We start from the raw sequence: 21,890 nt of genomic DNA, 5'->3' as shown, positions 1-21,890 counted from the left end.
CATACATTTGTTTAGTTAAAATAAATTTGGCTGTTGTATGCATTTATATTAATGGTGAGTGGCAGGGAGAGAGGAGTAGAACCTGCATTATGTGTTTTGGTCAGTCAGCACTTGGATTTAGGGAGGGAAGTGAGAGCAGAAACTTCATCCTTGTTGATGCACGTGGGAGAGAACCTTATTCCTGTTCCCAGTTGTCCTTGTACTTGTTCTCTTCGGTCTTAGTCGGTGACTCTGGGGTGCACTACTTCAGGCAGAGCATAAGCTGTGTCCTCTTACAAGGCCCGGTTCCCAGCTGTGACATCAGCAGGGGGATCTGACACACTGATAAATTAACAGACCATCTGATCTTCCATCCAACAGAGGGCAGTGGCTCATTTAAACTTGCACATAGCATTTGCTCCAAAAATGGATTTCCTGAAACTTTACACTTGAATAACTGTGGATTAACTTTTAGTGAAGCTGAGATAGTGGAAACTAAGCAGAGCATATAACCCCAGACTGCTGAGCAGCCGCACATAGTCACAGTCCTGCCGTAATTCACTGCCTATCACTTCTTTTGAAATTTGCAACCACATTCTAAACTCTTTACCTTTGAACATCTGGAAATGCATGAAACATTTGGCCATTTGTTCACCTTGTTAAAGCCATACACTCAGGTAGGTACACATATGCCAAAGCTAAGTGTACTGCTCTAAAAGATTAGCCTGATACTTTCAAAATGTCTTTAGACAAGCCATAGAATGTTAGTGATTGTGTTTTTATGAAATCCTTTTAGTGATAACATTCCATGTTATGATGCCTTCCCCCAAAGTTTTTTTTCTTATGAACTTAAAAGTTTCTAATATAAAGGTTATATTATCAACAAATGCTAGTTTGAAAGAACCAAATAGGATTTTGAAGATTACCTTTCTTTAACAATGCCTTAAATTTTTATCTCCTTATCCATTCCTCATTGCTTTCTTTCTCAAGACATTATGGTTTATTGTGTCTCCACTAGGTACCTTGCATGTGATTTACACAGTGAATGGCCCTGCTTTCCGAGCAAGTTAATGGTATAATATCCCCATTTATATTCAGAGCAGTCAACACTTTCTAGCTCTCAGAATAATAAAAGCACCTGCATTTAATATACATGGAAGAATGGGAAGGCAAATAGCAGATAAGGCACAATCAGGTAAGTGTAATCAGATAAAATATCACAATATTATAGTAGATCAGCATCTGGTAATGACTTGAATTTTGAAAGACTGACAAACAACATGGTCTAAAGCAGCCAGGCATACCTCATTCAGAGCAGCTCTTCCCAGAGCTGATTACTCCTCTCCTGTGTTTTCTGGCAGATTAAGCAGGTAGGGTTTCTTATTTTAACTCTTCTAGAACTGCATTGTGCCACCGGAAAAACACTGGCAATATTCCTTTTGAGCCCAGATAGGAAACAAAAGCAAGTGATGTATCTAAAAGTAAAACTTGCATCTCCCAGCAGTTCTCTCAAATAGATCCAAATCAATTTTATTTTTAAAAAATAAAGTTTGCAGTGATTGGCACAGCTTTCATTTCCATCTCTGTACTTGCATGGCATTGACATTTTATTCTTTTTTTTTTAAGCAGGGAAAAACTTAGTTTATTAGAAACTGGCTTGTCTCTGAGCACTTCTTCACTTTTGACCATTGGTATCTGGTAACACTAGCTGTGTATCGTAGCCTGGCGTGAGCCCTAATGTAACAGAGCTAGATGGAGTCAAACAGAAAGCTTCAGATTTGCAAAAGTCGGAACTGAGGAAACCTGGTCTACACAATGGAATTTAGCAGTCTTTCCTCTCCTGTTAAGGTAGTCTTTGTTGGAGTCCAGTGATCTCTTCAATTATTAACTCATTTCCATTTACCAGATACCACAGAGGCGAGAGGGGGTGCAAGGTGCAAGGCACGGCAAGGGCCTAGATGCAGCAGGGCACTTCAGCACTCATGTGCCTGGCCCACAGTCTGTCCACAAGTTGGCCTGCCTACTGGCAGGGCTCCAGCTCCTTCTTGAATGCGTCAGGAAGCACTTTTGCTCATATCTGCTGCAAATGGAGTAGAAAATGGAATTGACTGCTCCATCTTCTCACAAGGGCTGTATTCACTCTCTGGTTCCTCAAATCTTAATGGTTTTGTTGGCTGTTTTAAGAGTGGCAGCCTTGGGCACTGGCGACAGGGTGTGTGTGTAAATGCAACTTTTTTGCTGTCCACTGCATTTAGAACAATTCCTTTTATGGAAATGATTCTCCCCTCAATCTCCCTGTCTCTCCATCTGGTTTAGTCAATGCAGGCCGTGATGACAAAACACCATAGACTAGGTGCCTAAAAAACAACAGAAATCTGTATTCTCACAGTTCTGGAGTCTGGAAAGTGTGGAATCAGGGTACCAGCACGGAGGAATGCTGATGAGAGCTCTCTTCCTGGCCTGTAGACTGTGGCCATCTGGATGTGTGCTCCTATGACCTCTTTTGGACAGAGAAAGAAACAAGACTGTGATGTCTCTCACAATGACAGGAGTCCCTGAAGCCCCACCCTCCTGACCCCATGTACCACCCTCCTGACCCCATGTAAACCTGTTTACCTCCCCAAAGCCCCATCTCTGAATTCCACCACACAGTGGGGTAGGGCATCACCATGTGAATTTGGAGGGAGACACACACCTCAGTCCTCAGTGTTACTCAGTTGCATTATTATGGCAGAGTTGGTTAGGTTGAGACAGAAAGAGCCACTCTCGGGCTGAGAAGTTGGCAAAGAGCGTCAGTAGTTCTGTCCATGGTGGAGCCAATGTCAGTTACCTGGGGCCCTATTCTGATAGCCATAGTATTTATCCCTTCTCACACACACCCATACCCACCCTCACCCGTCCCTACCACACCTGCCTTAGGGTCAGAGAAAGAGGTCACAAGCGAACATGTTCATGTCAGGAATAACTGGAAAAGTAACAACTTCCAGGATGTTTGTGGTATTAACATCCTCTTGTCCTCCTTTTACACTTTCTGCCCTTACAGGAACATGGGCTGATAACCAATTTCAGGATGTGAATTAACCCACAGGAAATTTTCAACCAAGAAGCTTTCAATTCTGAATACCACAGATGGAAAGAGAACTAATTTTCAGAAGATTTTTAATAACAGCAGTAGAAAGTAAGAAGCAGTTTGTGGAGAATCATGAGTTGATTACAGCACCCTGTTTCCAGAGCATCCCATTTTATATAATGTTCTTGTTCACGGAATTCATTATTGAATGCTTCTGGGAGGTGGGCTGAGACTTAACATTTTACAGTATAAAAATAGTGAGCTTCTTTAAAGTCCTGAAATGCAATCTAGATTGTCAATTTAAGCATGAATTACACAGCATTTAAAGTTGAAACCACCTCCTGCAATGGTTTGTTTGGTTGGGTTTTTGTTATTGTATTTTTTCGAATTTTAGTTGTGGCCTAAGAGGAACAAGCAAAACAGACTATTGTTATTTTAACTATATTTAAATTGACTTGGTGATTGTCATTTTGTGAGTCTGGGTAATGAAAAGCTGTGCTGGCCCGTGTTAACAAGAGAGGTAGCACATGCTGATTTGTGATAGAGATAGTCAGGGAAAGCACAATTGAGACTACGTCAACTTCCAGATTGGAAGCATTTCTGCTGCTTCTTGAAGCCTCATTAAGAAGTGTTTAATACATAGTGTTGGTGATAATGCAACCAGCCAAATTATTTTCTGGTTCCATCTGCATTCATTACCCTTTCACCCAAGCACTCTTCCTGGAGGGCTAGGCTATTGCAATAAGCAGTCACAGAGCTCTGAAGTATGGCGTGACCATTGATTTAACTTGAGTATTTAGATGTACATTGTGCTGTGTGTGATTGGGTATGACTCATAAGCCTTTACAACTTTAGATTGTGGCTTATACATTTTGCCATCACCATCCCATTTTGGGTCAGAGGAAGTACTAATCTCTTAGGAATGATAGTGGGAGGAGATTGAGGAGAATAAGAGGATGGTGGAAACACGGGTGTGATGGCATTCAGCCATAAAGAAGGATTAGAATCTCTATCTTAAGAGAATTTGTGATTACTTCTTAAGGACTGTATGATTTGTTCTTTTCCTCTATATGTAATTTGTGTTGAAGATTTTAGGTGACCAAAAAAAACCCTTTTAGTTACCTTTATGTTTGAGTCATATACTCTGAAGTTTGGGAGTAAGGGAAATACCTGAGTTTGCCTTTGTTAAATGCACACCCCAAATCTAACCTTGGTACATTTTAAGCTTCTGGAATTAGAAAACATTATATTTTCATGCATGTTAGTTCTTAGGAAGTCATTTAACTTTCTGCTTCAGCTTTCTCATTTCAAAAGCAGGAGTATACTATTTTTATGCCAGGTTTAACAATCTACTCATTTCTTAGCTGAATTCTCTAGATATTTGTCAGAAGATGCTGTCATTTTGTGATGGAGCACAACACTGTTTAATAAATTGTTGCTATAAAGACATGATAAAAATACATATATAAACAGACTTCCAAGGAACAAGTGTGCACATAGTTGCAGATGACAAATAGTTAAATATTGAAAATGATAAGTGGAGAAAAGCCACCTGAAGAAAAGTAACTTAGCTGAGTAATGAGTGTTATGATTAACATCTTCTACAAATCTATCAATCCTATGGCTCAGCATGTCCTTTTTACTCTCTAAAATTAATTATGACAGATACCAAGACCTTATTAATACTTTAATAGTCTAATAAGCACAGGCAAGCATGCAGCAAAGAAGAATGTAAATCAGTGGTCAGGGTGCATGACCATCTCCAGGGAGTCTGCCAGGTGGCAGAGCTAAGTCCTAATAAAGCTTTCTTAACTTTTTCCTGGGTTCATTCTCACATCAGCAACCAGTTCCAGAAAATATACTGATTTTGCAACAGCAGGATGTACTAGTACAAGGCAAAACTCATGGAGTGTTTAGTATTCTTTATGCCTACTATGTATTTTAAGAAATATTAATTATCATGTCAGTGTGTATCCTTAAATGCCCTGTCATCTGAAAAATAGTGGGGACTCTTATAAAGAATATGTAGCCCAGGAGTTTGAAGAAATAGGTGTTCCCTCATTCTAGCCCTGGCAGTCTCCTTGTGCTAATCATCTCCACATTCCTCCTCAGTGGAAATGGTATAATGTGTAGAGACGACTGTGAGATACTTGGGGTGAAATAAGGAAAGAAAAGCACCAAACAACACATATAAAGTGCTTACGGTGGTACCCACCACTAAGGAGGTACACAGCCTTGTTTGGTTTCTCGTTCTTTTTCTGCTTCTGAGAGACCCATGTTCATAAGTGCCTTCCTGTGTGGTACACAGTGGACTTTGCAGGTCTCATAAAATTTTCCTTGGATCTGACTTTGGATTTGAAGATATATTGATAGTTCCCTCTAGTAAAAATATGTCCCTAGACTAGGTCATTCTGTCAAAACAGAGGCTCTGCTTCTGTCAATCAGGGCCTCACCAGGGGTGGTTTTGAATGGCCATTTGTTGGAGGTCTGCAGTACCAGAGAGCTCACACCACAGAGACCAAGTGTTTTTCCATTGCAATTTCTAGTCTAAATACCATAGAAGAAAAAGCCAGAAGAAAAAAGGAGGCATGATTCCAGAAAAAAAGGGGGGGTAAAAGCAACTTTTGCCAGGAAGGCTCACCCCACCACTAACACCCTGAAAAGTAGGTTTGGTAGCAGCTGCTGAAATCTGTCCATGACCAGAATTAGTTCTGTTCTTGGAGTCTTCTTACACTTCAGCCGGTGATGACTCACTTTGAATCACCTGATTATAGTTAGAGCTCAGAGACAAGCAATGCATTTCTTCTCTCTAAAAATCTTTCCTTACAAGTTAAGAGAGATTGGTTTTTACTTTTGTCTTGACTCTGCTGGCTGTTTGCCTGACTGATTTTGCTCTCTACAGCGCTACCGAACTCCCATTCCTCTATATACTTACTGTGTTTTCTGGTAATTTCCACAGTTTCAGTCTTGCACCACCTCTCGCTAAGCTATCGTGCCAGGCACGTATTGGAACGGGCCACCTACTTGTCCCTGTCTGCTGACCAACTATTCTTCCCCAGGGTTTCACGCAGCATCACTGTCAGCAACATTTTCTTTTCCTTCTTTCTTGCCTCACGTCTAATGAGCTCTGTTCTCAATTCCACAGCATGTTGAACATTATGAAGTTCACTTGCAGGAACCTGCTTATTTTGTAGGTACACCGGTCTTCTTCACTGGGTGGTCAGTTCCTTGACACCGGAGTCCATGCCATTCATTTTATAAGCCTGGCACATAGTAGGTGCTGATGGAGCATTTGCTGAACCAATGTTCCCTACACTCTTGTTACATGCAACCAATAATTTGAGGTTAGTAGGGAGCTTTTAGTGTGAAAGATGTTAGAGAAAAGAGTAAATGTTTCTATTTTATTGTTTGCTCAAAGACGTGGAGAGCTACATGTATTTATAAATATTGATAAATACAATTGACTTGGTGATTGTAATGGGACAAATTATCTTGGAGGATGGCATAAGGAGGTACAGTAATGCACTGGTCTCAGGGTTTGTTAGCCAGAGTTCTTGAATAGCTTTGCCGTAGAACCTTGCCATGTACCTGGAACGTTCCCCTTTCAGGTCTTAATGTTCTCATCTTGTAGATTGGAGAGACAGGATGAGATACTGCTGCATGAATTCATTTGAACCCCAAAGCTCTGTCATCCATCTTAACAGTCCCAGTGAGGAATTGTCTGTCACTATCATGAAGCCCCATCTCTCTATGCCCATGTAGAGGTACCTGAGTGTGTCTTGCACCCCATTCAGATTTGGAGTCCTCTAGGTACTTCCTTCTAGTTTCTTCCTTTTGTGCTCTTTTTCTCCTTCCTCTAGAACTTAAGCTTTGCCTTGAAGCTACAGGATAGTTTGAACATAGAGTCGTATTATTTGTCTCCCCCATTCTCCTTTAGGGTGGCCTTATTCACCTCTCCACTGCCTACCTTTGCTTCATTGCACCAGCCCCCCCATACAAGCCTTAGTCCCTCTCCAGCTAGCCCTTCCCTCCACCTGGCCCAGAAAAGATTTTAAGGCCTCAGTTTATTTTGCCCTATCTTCTTCTTTTCTGCAAAAGACGTATTACCATAAAAGTCTACAGCCACTTCACCATCAGCCCACCTCCCTTTTGTCTCTTTTGTGAGAAGTTTCCCACTTTTAATATGACAATAGGAATAAGTACTGTTTATAGAATGTTTACTTCATGCCAAGTATTGTGATAGGTGCTTGTCTACATCTCTAATCCTTTCAGTATCCCTGAAGAGTAGATACTTTATATTAACTGTAGAAATGAAGAAACTGATTGTTTAAATAATTTGCAGATTGTTCAACTCTAAAGCCAATATTATTTTCATTGCATTATGACACATTTCAGCATATGCAGGACCATATTGATTTTTTTGGTTGTTTTGTTCATGGCAGCTTTTTATGTGTTTCAGAAGCAATATTATATCCCCACGAAGAAAAACGTTTCACCACACTTTATGACACATCAACTTGCTATTTTATTTTTTCTTATATCCTCTTCTACTCTGTTTATATTCACATATATTTTAAAGAGTTATGATCATATTAGGGATAGAGTCCTTATTCTAAAAATAATAATTTCACAAGCATTTTCTTTGTTGCTGTCTTCCATATAGTCATTTTCATGGCTGCATAATTTTCATCAGAATGCTTTATCATAGTTTAAAATTGTTTTCCCTACTGCAAAACATTCAGATCATTTCAATTCTGTGCTGTGATAAATTATGTTGCAATAACGATATTTATGTACCTTTTTAGATTAATAGTAATAAGTTGGACTTTAAAACCTCTTTTATTGTGGAACTTCTGAAATAGTCACAGGAGATGAGAAGGGACCTGCATCTACCTATCACTCAGCTTCAACAATAACCAACATTTTGTCCATCTTGTTTCAGTCACTTTCCCACTTTTTTCTTGAGAACATTAAAGAAAATTTCAACTCTCGTATCATTTCATTTGTAAGTACTTCAAGGACTTCTGTAACTGACAAGGAGTTGTCCCTGATGTCACCTAATAGTTAGTCTCTGTTTAAATTTCCCTGATTATCACAAGAGTGACCTTTTACATTTGGTTTGTGCAAGTTAGGATCCAAATATGGCCCGCAAATCGCAGCTGGTTGTTACCTCATATAAATTTCATTCATTCTGAACAGTACGCACACACGTTTTTAATGGCATGATTTTTTGGAGAAACCATATCAGAGGTCCTATAGAATGTTCCCCACTCTGAAGTTGATTGTTTCCTCAAAGTGTCATTTAACTTGTTTCTGTATATCTACTATATTTGTTTTAACTAGTTAAGAGCTTAATAAATAAGATTTGTGGTTCAATTTTTGAGAAAGAATATTTTGTAAGTGGGGTCCGTTTTAATTTGGGGTCAAGCTTAGCATACTGTTGGATACATGTAAGTGGATCCCTGCTAATCCCAACCTCTTCTGCCTAGAGTGCTGCACCCAGTGTTAACGTCAGTCAATTTCCCTCGATTCCTTTGCTTCCTGTCTTTCCTTTTTCTTGTCCTCTCAACCTTGGTAGAGACCTAGGAATTGCCTGAATACTTTTGAAAATATTAGATGTCCAAGAATAAGCTGTATTGAACAGTTGAGAATTGAGTAAAGGTGCCTCAATATCTAGTTCAAAGGTTAAGTTCAAGTGGATCAAGCATGACTGTTATATTGATGCCTTTACAGGTCACAGAAGGTAATGCACACCTGAGACACACATCTGTTCTTTATGCCTCTGTACTCTTTGAGCTTACAGTACTTTAAGTGAGGTTTTTCTTTTTTAAGAGTGTTAACGTGGAAGGCCATGAAAGCACTAGGTTCTAGTGAGTCTTGTTCCGTCATACTGGATCCCTCGGTACAGTGAGGGAGCCACGACAGAGCAGGGGGGCGGGGCACTTTCCTGTCTCCCTGGAATACATTCCTTCTCTTATTTTAGATACGGTGTTGGAGGCATCTCTTCAGGGCCGCACATAATACAAGAAGTACCACCAAACAGAGCAAAGAGATGTCCAGGATGTGAGATCGCCAGAATTGTCCAGAAATTAAGAAAGGCAGAACAGTTCTCCTTTCTCTCTGGTTCCAGGAAATAATAAGGTATGTGTGGCCTTCCCTTTAGGTCATTAGGCAAAGTCCGATCTTCCACATCCTGGTTTGCTTGACTGTCCTAACCTTTTTGTATTAGGTATTACTAAGAATCCCTGTAGTCTTTCCTTACACTCCTAGTCTTTCCTACTTATTCCTAGGTATACCTCTTTGGGCATAGTAAATGATTCTCTTTCTTATTTAACTTTTAAAGGATTTAAGGGTTTTAAAATTGGCACTCCAGTAAACTGCACTCTGTGGCATTTGTTCTTTGACCATATGATTTTATTACTCTTTTAATAAGTCTGTGATGTGTATGGAGTGAGTATAGGTAATGTGTATGTGAGGAGCAGTGTGCTGGTGAACTGCCATACATGAGAGAGAAGAGCATCCTGCTTCCTTTGGTTTTGAACAAGTCATATAAGGAATAGAAGTAAAATTGGGAGGAGGATGTTGCGTCTGCCTTGAGTTTCTACAAATAGCTAATTTAAGGATCCCTGTAAATGCTATTTGATCAGTGTTTCTCACGGGTAGCCAGACCTAGAAGGTTCAGTGTTTATTAGGCTAGCCAGTGATCTGTCAGTTAAGCATACTTGAAAGTCAGAAACTCATACATAAGAATCTGTGCTCCATGGAGGCAGGAATATTGTGGCTCACAGGGTCAATCATAGTACTTTTTGGCTAAAAGAGGACCTAAGAAATCGCCCTGTTTAACACTCTTACCTTGTATATAATGAAAGGGAAGCTCTTCAGTGTTTGTAGATCACATGGCTACTTAGTTGCTGAGCCTAGTTTTCCCCCCCAATCTCTATGCTAAGTTTAGTCAACAATCAGTAGGAATGACTGTAGAAACTACTATTTTCCTTTACATTTTTCAAAATTGAAATATCGTTAATATACAGTCTTCTGTTAGTTTCAGATATACAGCACAGTGGTTCAACAGCTACCCATGTTATTAAGTCTTCATCCCAACCAGGGCAGTTACTGTCTGTCAACACAGGAAGATGTTACAGAATCATTGGCTATATTCTCCATGCTGTACTACCATCCCTAGGACCAACTTAAATTATGATTGAGGCAGGCGATAGAGCCCGGGGCGGAAGATGGCAGCATGAGTAGAGCAGCGGAAATCTCCTCCCAAAACCACATATATCTATGAAAATATAACAAAGACAACCCTTCCTAGAATAAAGACCAGAGGACACAGGACAATATCCAGACCACATCCGCACCTGAGAGAACCCAGCGCCTCACGAAGGGGGTAAGATACAAGCCCCGGCCTGGTGGGAGCCGAGCGCCCATCCCCCCAACTCCTGGCGGGAGAAGAATAGGCAGAGCGGGAGGGAGACGGAGCCCAGGGCTGCCGAACACCCAGCCCCAGCCATCCGGGCCAGAGTGCAGGGCCCTGGATACTAGAAAAACAGGGCAGCAAGAACAGTGAGCAGGCACTGGAGGCTGGGCGACAGAGGACATAAGAAAAGCGAGCGACCAATTTTTTTTTTTTTTGCTGTTTTGTTTTGGCGAGCGCTTTTTGGAAGTCTTAAAGGGATAGGGCCCCCAATACTAGGGAAACAGGGCAGCAAGAACAGTGAGCAGGCACTGGTGGCCTGGCGCCGGAGGACACCAAAAAAAGCGAGCAACTGTTTTTTTGTTTGTTTGTTTTTTGTTTTTTTTGTTTTCTGCTGTTTTGTTTTGGCGAGTGCTTTTTGGAAGTCTTAAAGGGATAGGGCCCCCAATACTAGGGAAACAGGGCAGCAAGACCGGTGAGCAAATGCCTGAGGCTGGCGCCGGAGAATAAAGAAAAATGAGCAGCCATTTTTTTTTTTTTTTAATTAGAAAAATTTTTTTTTTTTTTTTTTTTTTTTTGTGGTCGTTTTGTTTTGGCGGGTGCTTTTCGGAAGTCCTAAAGGGGCAGGGCGGGACACTTAATCCAGAGGAAGGGAATCTGGGGATCTCTGGGCACCCTAACCCCTGGGCTGCAGGGAGCAGGGAGGCTCCTTACGGACATAAATAGCCTCCAGGCCACTCCCCCTCCAACGTCACTCCACCACGTTGGAGCAGAGGCCGAACCAGGCCACACCCACAGCAACAGCGGAGATAAACTCCATAGCAGCCCGGCAGGAAGCAGAAACCCTGTCTGCGCGCAGCTGCGCAGCACAAGCCACTAGAGGTCGCTGTTCTCCCAGGAGAGGAGGGCCACAAACCAACAAGAAGGGAAGTTCTTCCAGCCGTCACTCGTCCCAGCTCTGCAAACTATTCCTATCACCATGAAAAGGCAAAACTACAGGCAGACAAAGATCACAGAGACACCAGAGAAGGAGACAGACCTAACCAGTCTTCCTAAAAAAGAATTCAAAATAAGAATCATAAACATGCTGACAGAGATGCAGAGAAATACGCAAGAGAAATGGGATGAAGTCCGGAGGGAGATCACAGATGCCAGAAAGGAGATCGCAGAAATGAAACAAACTCTGGAAGGGTTTATAAGCAGAATGGATAGGATGCAAGAGGCCATTGATGGAATTGAAACCAGAGAACAGGAACGCATAGAAGCTGACATAGAGAGAGACAAAAGGATCTCCAGGAATGAAACAATGTTAAGAGAACTGTGTGACCAATCCAAAAGGAACAATATCCGTATTATAGGGGTTCCAGAAGAAGAAGAGAGAGGAAAAGAGATGGAAAGTATCTTAGAAGAAATAATTGCTGAAAACTTCCCCAAACTGGGGAGGAAATAATCGAACAGACCACGGAAATACACAGAACCCCCAACAGAAAGGATCCAAGGAGGACAACACCAAGACACATAATAACTAAAATGGCAAAGATCAAGGACAAAGAAAGAGTTTTAAAGGCAGCTAGAGAGAAAAAGGTCACCTATAAAGGAAAACCCATCAGGCTAACATCAGACTTCTCGACAGAAACCCTACAGGCCAGAAGAGAATGGCATGATATATTTAATACAATGAAACAGAAGGGCCTTGAACCAAGGATACTGTATCCAGCACGACTATCATTCAAATATGACGGTGGGATTAAACAATTCCCAGACAAACAAAAGCTGAGGGAATTTGCTTCCCACAAACCACCTCTACAGAACATCTTACAGGGACTGCTCTAGATGGGAGCACTCCTAGAAAGAGCACAGCACAAAACACCCAACATATGAAGAATGGAGGAGGAGGAATAAGAAGGGAGAGAAGAAAAGAATCTCCAGACAGTGTATATAACAGCTCAATAAGCGAGCTAAGTTAGGCAGTACGATACTAAAGAGGCTAACCTTGAACCTTTGGTAACCACAAATTTAAAGCCTGCAATGGCAATAAGTACATATCTTTCAATAGTCACCCTAAATGTTAATGGGCTGAATGCACCAATCAAAAGACATAGAGTAATAGAATGGATAAAAAAGCAAGACCCATCTATATGCTGCTTACAAGAAACTCACCTCAAACCCAAAGACATGTACAGACTAAAAGTCAAGGGATGGAAAAACATATTTCAAGCAAACAACAGCAAGAAGAAAGCAGGGGTTGCAGTACTAATATCAGACAAAATAGACTTCAAAACAAAGAAAGTAACAAGAGATAAAGAAGGACACGACATAATGATAAAGGGCTCAGTCCAACAAGAGGATATAACCATTCTAAATATATATGCACCCAACACAGGAGCACCAGCATATGTGAAACAAATACTAACAGAACTAAAGGGGGAAACAGACTGCAATGCATTCATTCTAGGAGACTTCAACACACCACTCACCGCAAAGGATAGATCCACTGGGGAGAAAATAAGTAAGGACACGGAAGCACTAAACAACACAGTAGAGCAGATGGACCTAATAGACATCTATAGAACTCTACATCCAAAAGCAACAGGATATACATTCTTCTCAAGTGCACATGGAACATTCTCCAGAATAGACCACATACTAGGCCACAAAAAGAGCCTCAGAAAATTCCAAAAGATTGAAATCCTATGAACCAACTTTTCAGACCACAAAGGCATAAAACTAGAAATAAACTGTACAAAGAAAGCAAAGAGGCTCACAAACACAAGGAGGCTTAACAACACGCTCCTTAATAATCAATGGATCAATGAACAAATCAAAATGGAGATCTAGCAATATATGGAAACAAATAACAACAACAACACTAAGCCCCAACTTCTGTGGGAAGCAGCAAAAGCAGTCTTAAGAGTAAAGTATATAGCAATCCAGGCATATATAAAGAAGGAAGAACAATCCCAAATGAATGGTCTAATGTCACAATTAACGAAATTGGAAAAAGAAGAACAAATGAGGCCTAAGGTCAGCAGAAGGAGGGACATAATAAAGATCAGAGAAGAAATAAATAAAATTGAGAAGAATAAAACAATAGCAAAAATCAATGAAACCTAGAGCTGGTTCTTCAAGAAAATAAACAAAATAGATAAGCCTCTAGCAAGACTTATTAAGAAGAAAAGAGAGTCAACACAAATCAACAGTATCAGAAACTAGAAAGGAAAAAGCATGACGGACCCCACAGAAATACAAAGAATTATTAGAGAATACTATGAAAACCTATATGCTAACAAGCTGAGAAACCTAGGAGAAATGGACAACTTCCTAGAAAAATACAACCTTCCACGAATGACCCAGAAAGAAACAGAAAATCTAAACAGACCAATTACCAGCAACAAAATTGAAGCGGTAATCAAAAACTACCAAAGAACAAAACCCCCAGGCCAGATGGATTTACCTCGGAATTTTATCAGACATACAGGGAAGACATAATACACATTGTCCTTAAAGTTTTCCAAAAAATAGAGGAGGAGGGGATACTCCCAAACTCATTCTATGAAGCTAACATCACCCTAATACCAAAACCAGGCAAAGACCCCAGCAAAAAAGAAAACTACAGACCAATATCCCTGATGAACGTAGATGCAAAAATACTCAACAAAATATTAGCAAACCGAATTCAAAAATACATCAAAAGGATCATACACCATGACCAAGTGGGATTCATCCCAGGGATGCAAGGATGGTACAACATTCGAAAGTCCATCAACATCATCCACCACATCAACAAAAAGAAAGACAAAAACCACATGATCATCTCCATAGATGCTGAAAAAGCATTTAACAAAGTTCAACATCCATTCATATAAAATCTCTCAGCAAAATGGGAATAGAGGGCAAGTACCTCAACATAAGAAAGGCCATCTGTGATAAACCCACAGCCAACATTATATTGAACAGCGAGAAGCTGAAAGCATTTCCTCTGAGATCGGGAAATAGACAGGGATGCCCACTCTCTCCACTGTTATTTAACGTAATACTGGAGGTCCTAGCCACGGCAATCAGACAAAACAAAGAAATACAAGGAATACAGATCGGTAAAGAAGAAGTTAAACTGTCACTATTTGCAGATGACATGATACTGTACATAAAAAACCCTAAAGACTCCACCCCAAAACTACTAGAACTGATATCGGAATACAGCAAAGTTGCAGGATACAAAATCAACACACAGAAATCTGTGGCTTTCCTATACACTAACAATGAACCAACAGAAAGAGAAATCAGGACAACAACTCCATTCACAATTGCATCAAAAAAAATAAAATACCTAGGAATAAACCTAACCAAGGAAGTGAAAGACTTATACTCTGAAAACTACAAGTCACTCTTAAGAGAAAATAAAGGGGACACTAACAGATGGAAACTCATCCCATGCTCGTGGCTAGGAAGAATTAATATCGTCAAAATGGCCATCCTGCCCAAAGCAATATACAGATTTGATGCAATCCCTATGAAACTACCAGCAACATTCTTCAATGAACTGGAACAAATAATTCAAAAATTCATATGGAAACACCAAAGACCCCGAATAGCCAAAGCAATCCTGAGAAAGAAGAATAAAGTAGGGGGGATCTCACTCCCCAACTTCAAGCTCTACTATAAAGCCACAGCAATCAAAACAATTTGGTACTGGCACAAGAGCAGAGCCACTGACCAATGGAACAGACTAGAGAATCCAGACATTAAACCAGACATATATGGTCAATTAATATTTGATAAAGGAGCCATGGACATACAATGGTGAAATGACAGTCTCTTCAACAGATGGCGCTGGCAAAACTGGACAGCTACATGTAGGAGGATGAAACTGGACCATTGTCTAACCCCATATACAAAAGTAAACTCAAAATGGATCAAAGACCTGAATGTAAGTCATGAAACCATTAAACTCTTGGAAGGAAACATAGGCAAAAACCTCTTAGACATAAACATGAGTGACCTCTTCTTGAACATATCTCCCTGGGCAAGGAAAACAACAGCAAAAATGAATAAGTGGGACTATATTAAGCTGAAAAGCTTCTGTACAGCAAAAGACACCATCAATAGAACAAAAAGGAACCCTACAGTATGGGAGAATATATTTGAAAATGACACATCCGAGAAAGGCTTGACGTCCAGAATATATAAAGAGCTCACACTCCTCAACAAACAAAAAACAGATAACCCAATTAAAAAATGGGCAGAGGAACTGAACAGACAGTTCTCCAAAAAGAAATACAGATGGCCAACAGACACATGAAAAGATGCTCCATATCGCTAATTATCAGAGAAATGCAAATTAAAACTACAATGAGATATCACCTCACACCAGTAAGGATGGCTGCCATCCAAAAGACAAACAACAACAAATGTTGGCGAGGCTGTGGAGAAAGGGGAACCCTCCTACACTGCTGGTGGGAATGTAAGTTAGTTCAACCATTGTGGAAAGCAGTATGGAGGTACATCAAAATGCTCAAAACAGACCTACCATTTGACCCAGGAATTGCACTCCTAGGAATTTACCCTAAGAATGCAGCAATCAAGTATGAGAAAGATCAGTGCACCCCTATGTTTATCGCAGCACTATTTACAATAGCCAAGAATTGGAAGCAACCTAAATGTCCATCGATAGATGAATGGATAAAGAAGATGTGGTACATATACACAATGGAGTACTACTCAGCCATAAGAAAAGGGCAAATCCAACCATTTGCAGCAACATGGATGGAGCTGGAGGGTATTATGCTCAGTGAAACAAGCCCAGCGGAGAAAGAGAAATACCAAATGATTTCACTTATCTGTGGAATATAAGAACAAAGGAAAAACTGAAGGAACAAAACAGCAGCAGAATCACAGAACTCAAGAATGGACTAACAGGTATCAAAGGGAAAGGGACTGGGGAGGATGGGTGGGTAGGGAGGGATAAGGGGGGGAGAAATAGGGGGTATTAAGATTAGCATGCATGGGGGAGTAGGAGAAAAGGGAGGGTTGTACAACACAGAGAAGGAAAGTAGTGATTCTACAACATTTTGCTATGCTGATGGACAGTGACTGTAAAGGGGTTTATAGGGGGGACCTGGTATAGGGGAGAGCCTAGTAAACATAATATTCGTCATGTAAGTGTAGATTAGTGATACCAAAGAAAAAAAGAGGGCAGTTCCTGTGTGGTAACCTCCAGTGAGTTCTACACAAGAGTATAAAGGGCATATAAAAGTGTAGGCAAAGGGTCTGTTTGTGTTTATACAGAGGATCAAAGCCTAATTGGGCTACCCCGAAAATGAACTAAGATACGATATGAAAAAGAACTTACAACATCAGCACTCTCTGGAAGACTCATGCCAGAAGATGATCATCAAAAACCCCAACAAAGATCCACGCACTGCTACAGCTGTAGATGCACTCATCCCACCAGTTCCTGGACTTGCCTTGGGAATGAGGAAGGAGATATCTAAGCTGGCCTGTGCATACAGTAAAACAACAAATTTGACTGGATCTATACTGTTGGAACTCAACCAAGAATTAGGAGAAGTGCAAATTGTAGTGCTCCAAAATCTTACATCTACAGACTATTTGCTGTTAAAAGAACATAAGGGATGTGAACAGTCCCCAGGAATGGGTTGTTTTAATTTGTGTGATTTCTCTCAGACTGTTCAAGTTCAGTTGGACAATATCCACCATATCATAGATAAGTTTTCACAAATGCCTAAGGTGCCTAACTGGTTTTCTTGGTTTCACTGGAGATGTCTGGTAATTACAGGTATGCTTTGGTTATGTAACTATACTCCTATTATGTTAATGTGTGTGCGCAATTTAAGTAGTAGCTTAAAACCTATACATGCTGAAGTTACTCTACAAGAAGATATGTCAAAGAAATAATCAATCTTCCCATGTTTTCTTCCGCCTGCTACTTCTATAGCTTTTCTTCTTCCTTCCTAATTACAACCCTTAAATAGAATTTGTGCCTCATATCAAATTTACTGAGTATCATAATTCTTCCAAGTGGTAAAGATACCTCAAGACAAATGCTGGGCATAAAAGCTACAGGGCATAAATATGCAAAGAAATAAAAAGCTAACCATTTCAAACCATAAGGCTTCTCTCTCACTTACCATCTTTACATTTCCCTGTATGGCCCCGGAAGATGACTGGTTAGCCAGAGACGGGTAAGATTCCTCAAGGGAGGAACAACCTAAGACAGGCACAGTCGCAGGGGGGTCATCAGGTGAGAAATTGGGGATCAACAGAGGTGAGGCTTGGAACCTCACCCCCCCCCCCCCGTTCTGAGAGAAATCTTCTGCATACGTGGATGTTTTAATTGCCCTTGTCTAGCTTGGATTAACACATAGTCTACAGGCACACACCTGATCATCTACATTTGCTCTCTTACAACACTAAACTCTGTTTTCTACCTTTATCTTGTATCTACCTACCACTTCAGCATTTTATTAAAAATAATAATAATAAAGGGAGAAATGTGGTATCCACATATAAATCAAGTATAAAAATCAAATGAGTATTCATATTTGAACTGACTGTTTATAGTTCATAATGCATGAGCAAAACCAAAGGTTTCTGTGATGGCTGCCCTTGTACTGTTCACCATGTAAGAACTTATTCACTATGTAAGAATTTGTTCTCTATGTAAGAACTTGTTTGTTATGCCTCAGAAGATTGGAGACCGACGAAAATTAGGCTTGGTGTGGATTAATGATTGTGCATTGAGCATTGACTCCCCTATACAGAATTTTATTGTTGTTAATAACCATTTGATCAATAAATATGAGAGATGCCCTCACAAAAAAAAAAAAAAAAAAGTACACACTTCCAATGGTAAAATAATAAGTAACCGGGATGTAATGTATAGCATAAGGAATATAGTCAAGATATTGTAACAGCTTGGTATGGTGATAGCTTCTACCTAGAATTGTCATGTATATAGATGTTGAATCACTGTGTTGTACACCTGAAACTAACGTAATGTAATACTGTGTGTCAACTACCCTTCAATAAAAAAATTTAAAAAATAAATTATGATTGAGATTTTTGTGCCTCTTTATCCCCCTCACCCTTTCCACTCCCCCAGCCCTTCCCCCATGGTAACCATTAGCTACGTCTCTTTTTTTTTCATTTTTTGACACTTCTATCATGGATTATTATCATTTTACAGTAAGTGTTTTCTGTTCAACATTATACTCTTATTTGGCAAATACTAAACAATCAGCATGTTAAAGCCCTCCAACACATTGCCAGACTTTGAATCCTTTTGCTCTCCATTCTGAAACTGTCAAAGCAGTGGCTGGCTCCATTATGTTGTTTTGCTTAAATTTTTACCAACATCTAGAATACATGTGTTCACAAATGCAGGGAGCACAAAAATTGCATTCAAGTATTAAATGAAGAGTGCTGGTAAAAGGTCTGTAACAAACCTTTGCCTCTCTTACTCTCAGATGAAAAATACAAATAAGGTGGCACCTGAAAGGGAGAATCAGTTTCTGACTTGAGGACCAGTATATACATAACTCTGCTAAAAAAGGAAAGCATCCCTTCCATTCCTTTCATGTGCTTATCTGGATTTTGTCTTTTCCCTTCAGTGTCTTCCATTTACTTAATTCTTTTGTTTGTTTTTTAAAACCACTTTTTCATTGTATAATTTACACACAAAAGGCCATGCATATTAATGTATGCAACATGATGAGTTTGAAGGTCAGTATACACCTGCGAAACCATCACTACAATCTATGCATTAAACTTATCATCACCACCTCCAAAAGTTTTCTACTGCCCTCTTTACGTTTTTCTTTTGTTTTCATTTATTTAATTATTATCCCTGGCACTCTCCTTTTTTAAAAATTCATTTTATTATCATTAATCTACAATTACATGAAGAACATTATGGTTACTAGACTCCCCCCTTCACTAAGTCCCTCCCCACAAACCCCATTACAGTCACTGTCCATCAGCATAGTAAGATGCTGTAGACTCACTACTTGTCTTCTCTGTGTTGCACAGCTCTCCCTATGCCCCCCCCCACATTGTACATGCTAATCATGAGGCCCCCTTTCTTTCTCCCTGCCCTTATCTCTCCCTTTCCACCCCTCCTGTCCAGTCCCTTTCCCTTTGGTAACCATTAGTCCATTCTTGGGTTCTGTGATTCTGCTGCTGTTTTGTTCCTTCAGTTTTTCTTTGTCTGGCACTCTACTTTTGAAAGAGCCTTTAGTCCATGAACACCATACGCTCTTTGTTTTATAGTGTTAATTTGCTATATCCTAGTTATTCCCTGTGAAGGCATACAGTTTGTAAACTGGGTAATTGGTATGTGTTACCTACCATTGTTGAGTGTATATTCACTTCTATTACTTAAGTAGTTTTGGTTTTTAAGCAAACAAAGGAGTAAATTTCTGTATGTATGGATGAAGCTAAAATAAACAAGCTTACTATCAGACATGAATCAAATGTGCTATACAGAATAATCCATTATTTGAGTGTATCTAAGACTACATGAATCAATCTTAATCATGCTTATTCTTTTAAAAATATCTACAGTTAAAAATTGCATATCTTATTATTAAAAATGGTTTTGGAGCTGAGATGTAATCTCCTAAATTAAGGAATAAAAATAAATGCAGGACGATCCAGCTAATCATTTTTCTTCCTACAACTTGAAATAAATGGAGTTCAAGAATGTGAGACATCTTTAAATAAATCAGAGTTCTTATGACATTTCTAATATTTTATTAACAAAATTTTGAATTGATTTATCTATTTAAAATAACTAGCAAGGTATTCTCTAAGTGCTGAAACATAAATTACAAACATGAAACCTTGATTTATGTTAATGCTGGATAATATGTGGGATGTGGCAAGTTATCACAGATTTTGCAATGTTCCTGAGTTAGGGGATGAAATAAAAAAAAGTACTGAAGAAAGTGCTGCCTTAGGCTTCTTTTGTTGACGTATAGATGGTGGCTGTCTTCTAAGAAATGATATAATCCTGATGATGTAAACTCTCACTTTTCAGACAACTGCCAATTTTAATGAAATCACTTGACTGTTCTGAGTGTCTCCATGTCTCAATGATGGAACAGAAACATTCAGATCTCTGCAAGGATGGAGTAGGAGCAAAAAAGTTTCTGTGCTGGTAAATTTTGGGTTTCTCTGATCTCTTGCAGAACGTCAACATTTTCATATTTCTCAAACCACCTTCATCTCCCCTTCTTCCTAGACCCTCGGTGTCACCTACTGCCAATTCCCAATTCTGTGTCAATACAAAATATGCCTTCTGCATTCTTTACCTGGGCTGCTGAGCATTACCAGAGAGAAGTCCCATGATTCTGCAAATTGGCACCAGTCCACATATTTATTTCCAGCCTCCAGAACATGTATTTGCCTCATGCACCATCTCCCTGTTCTTCACATGTCTGACCTCTTCTCATCCATTAAGTCTCCCCTAAACATAACTGCCTCAAAGTAACTTCCCTGATTTCCTTCCTCCCTCACCTGGTGCCCTGTTCATGACACTTCACACTCCATAATTCTTTATTTAGTATTTGCCTGACTGAACTGTTTGTCTCCAAGCTAATTTCTTGTGCATTAGTACAGCCTCTGTTTTACTGATTACTGTAGTATAGAACTTCCTGGCATGTAGTAGGCACTAAGGAAGAATTTTTGTATAAATGAATAAATTGTAAGATCACATCTGAAAAGAAAAGCATTCTCTAATAACAAAAATTTAAAAATACCACTTCAAATGAATATGGCCATAAGTGCAAGAGATATCCTTACAGATGTCAGGTTGCGTATACCTTTGAAATAACCTTCTTATGTGAGGTTATCTAGTTAAACATACTCTTGTGTTCTGGATTTGCAAGATAGCAGTTGCTAAGCCTTTGTAATAGTGGTTTTAACCCCTCTTTGTCTGCAGGAGACCACAGGCTTACGGTCTGATGACATTTGCCAGCCTTGTGAATGGGTTCCCAGAGCCCTGGCGCCTCTTTCTTCCCAACTCTAGAAACCATTTGGGGATGCAAGTAAGCAAGTGAGTATGAGTGTAACACCATTAGGAAGATTACCTTGAGTGTGGTCTTTTTTTTAAATTTTGGTATCATTAATCTACAATTACATGAAGAACATTATGTTTACTAGGCTCCCCCCACCACACACCCCATTACAATCACTGTCGATCAGCGTAGTAAGATGCTGCAGAATCCCTACACGTCTTTTCTGTGTTGTACAGCCCTCCCCATGCCCCCCCTCACACTATACATGCTAATTGTACTGCCCCCTTTCTTTTTTGCCCCCCTTATCCCTCCCTTCCCACCCATCCTCTCCAGTCCCTTTCCCTTTGGTAAATGTTAGTCCATTCTTTTTTTTTTTTTAATTCATTTT

At 39.9% G+C, this 21,890-nt stretch overlaps 1 long non-coding RNA gene across 1 annotated transcript in view; it reads left to right on the top strand.

Moving 5' to 3' along the window:
- The first annotated feature begins 7,895 nt into the window (after positions 1–7,895).
- Positions 7,896–21,890, top strand: part of LOC130682999 (uncharacterized) — a 30,087-nt gene continuing 16,092 nt past the window's right edge. Inside the window, exons 1-3 of the long non-coding RNA XR_008996538.1 lie at positions 7,896–9,190; positions 20,524–20,643; positions 21,427–21,540. This is a non-coding gene — a long non-coding RNA (uncharacterized LOC130682999). The remainder of the gene's footprint in view (positions 9,191–20,523; positions 20,644–21,426; positions 21,541–21,890) is intronic.

The sequence above is a fragment of the Manis pentadactyla genome, chromosome 3, assembly GCF_030020395.1.
Source record: "Manis pentadactyla isolate mManPen7 chromosome 3, mManPen7.hap1, whole genome shotgun sequence".
NCBI lineage: Eukaryota > Metazoa > Chordata > Mammalia > Pholidota > Manidae > Manis > Manis pentadactyla.
Note: the sequence above shows the minus strand (reverse complement) of the source record. Positions and strands in the feature narration are given on the sequence as shown.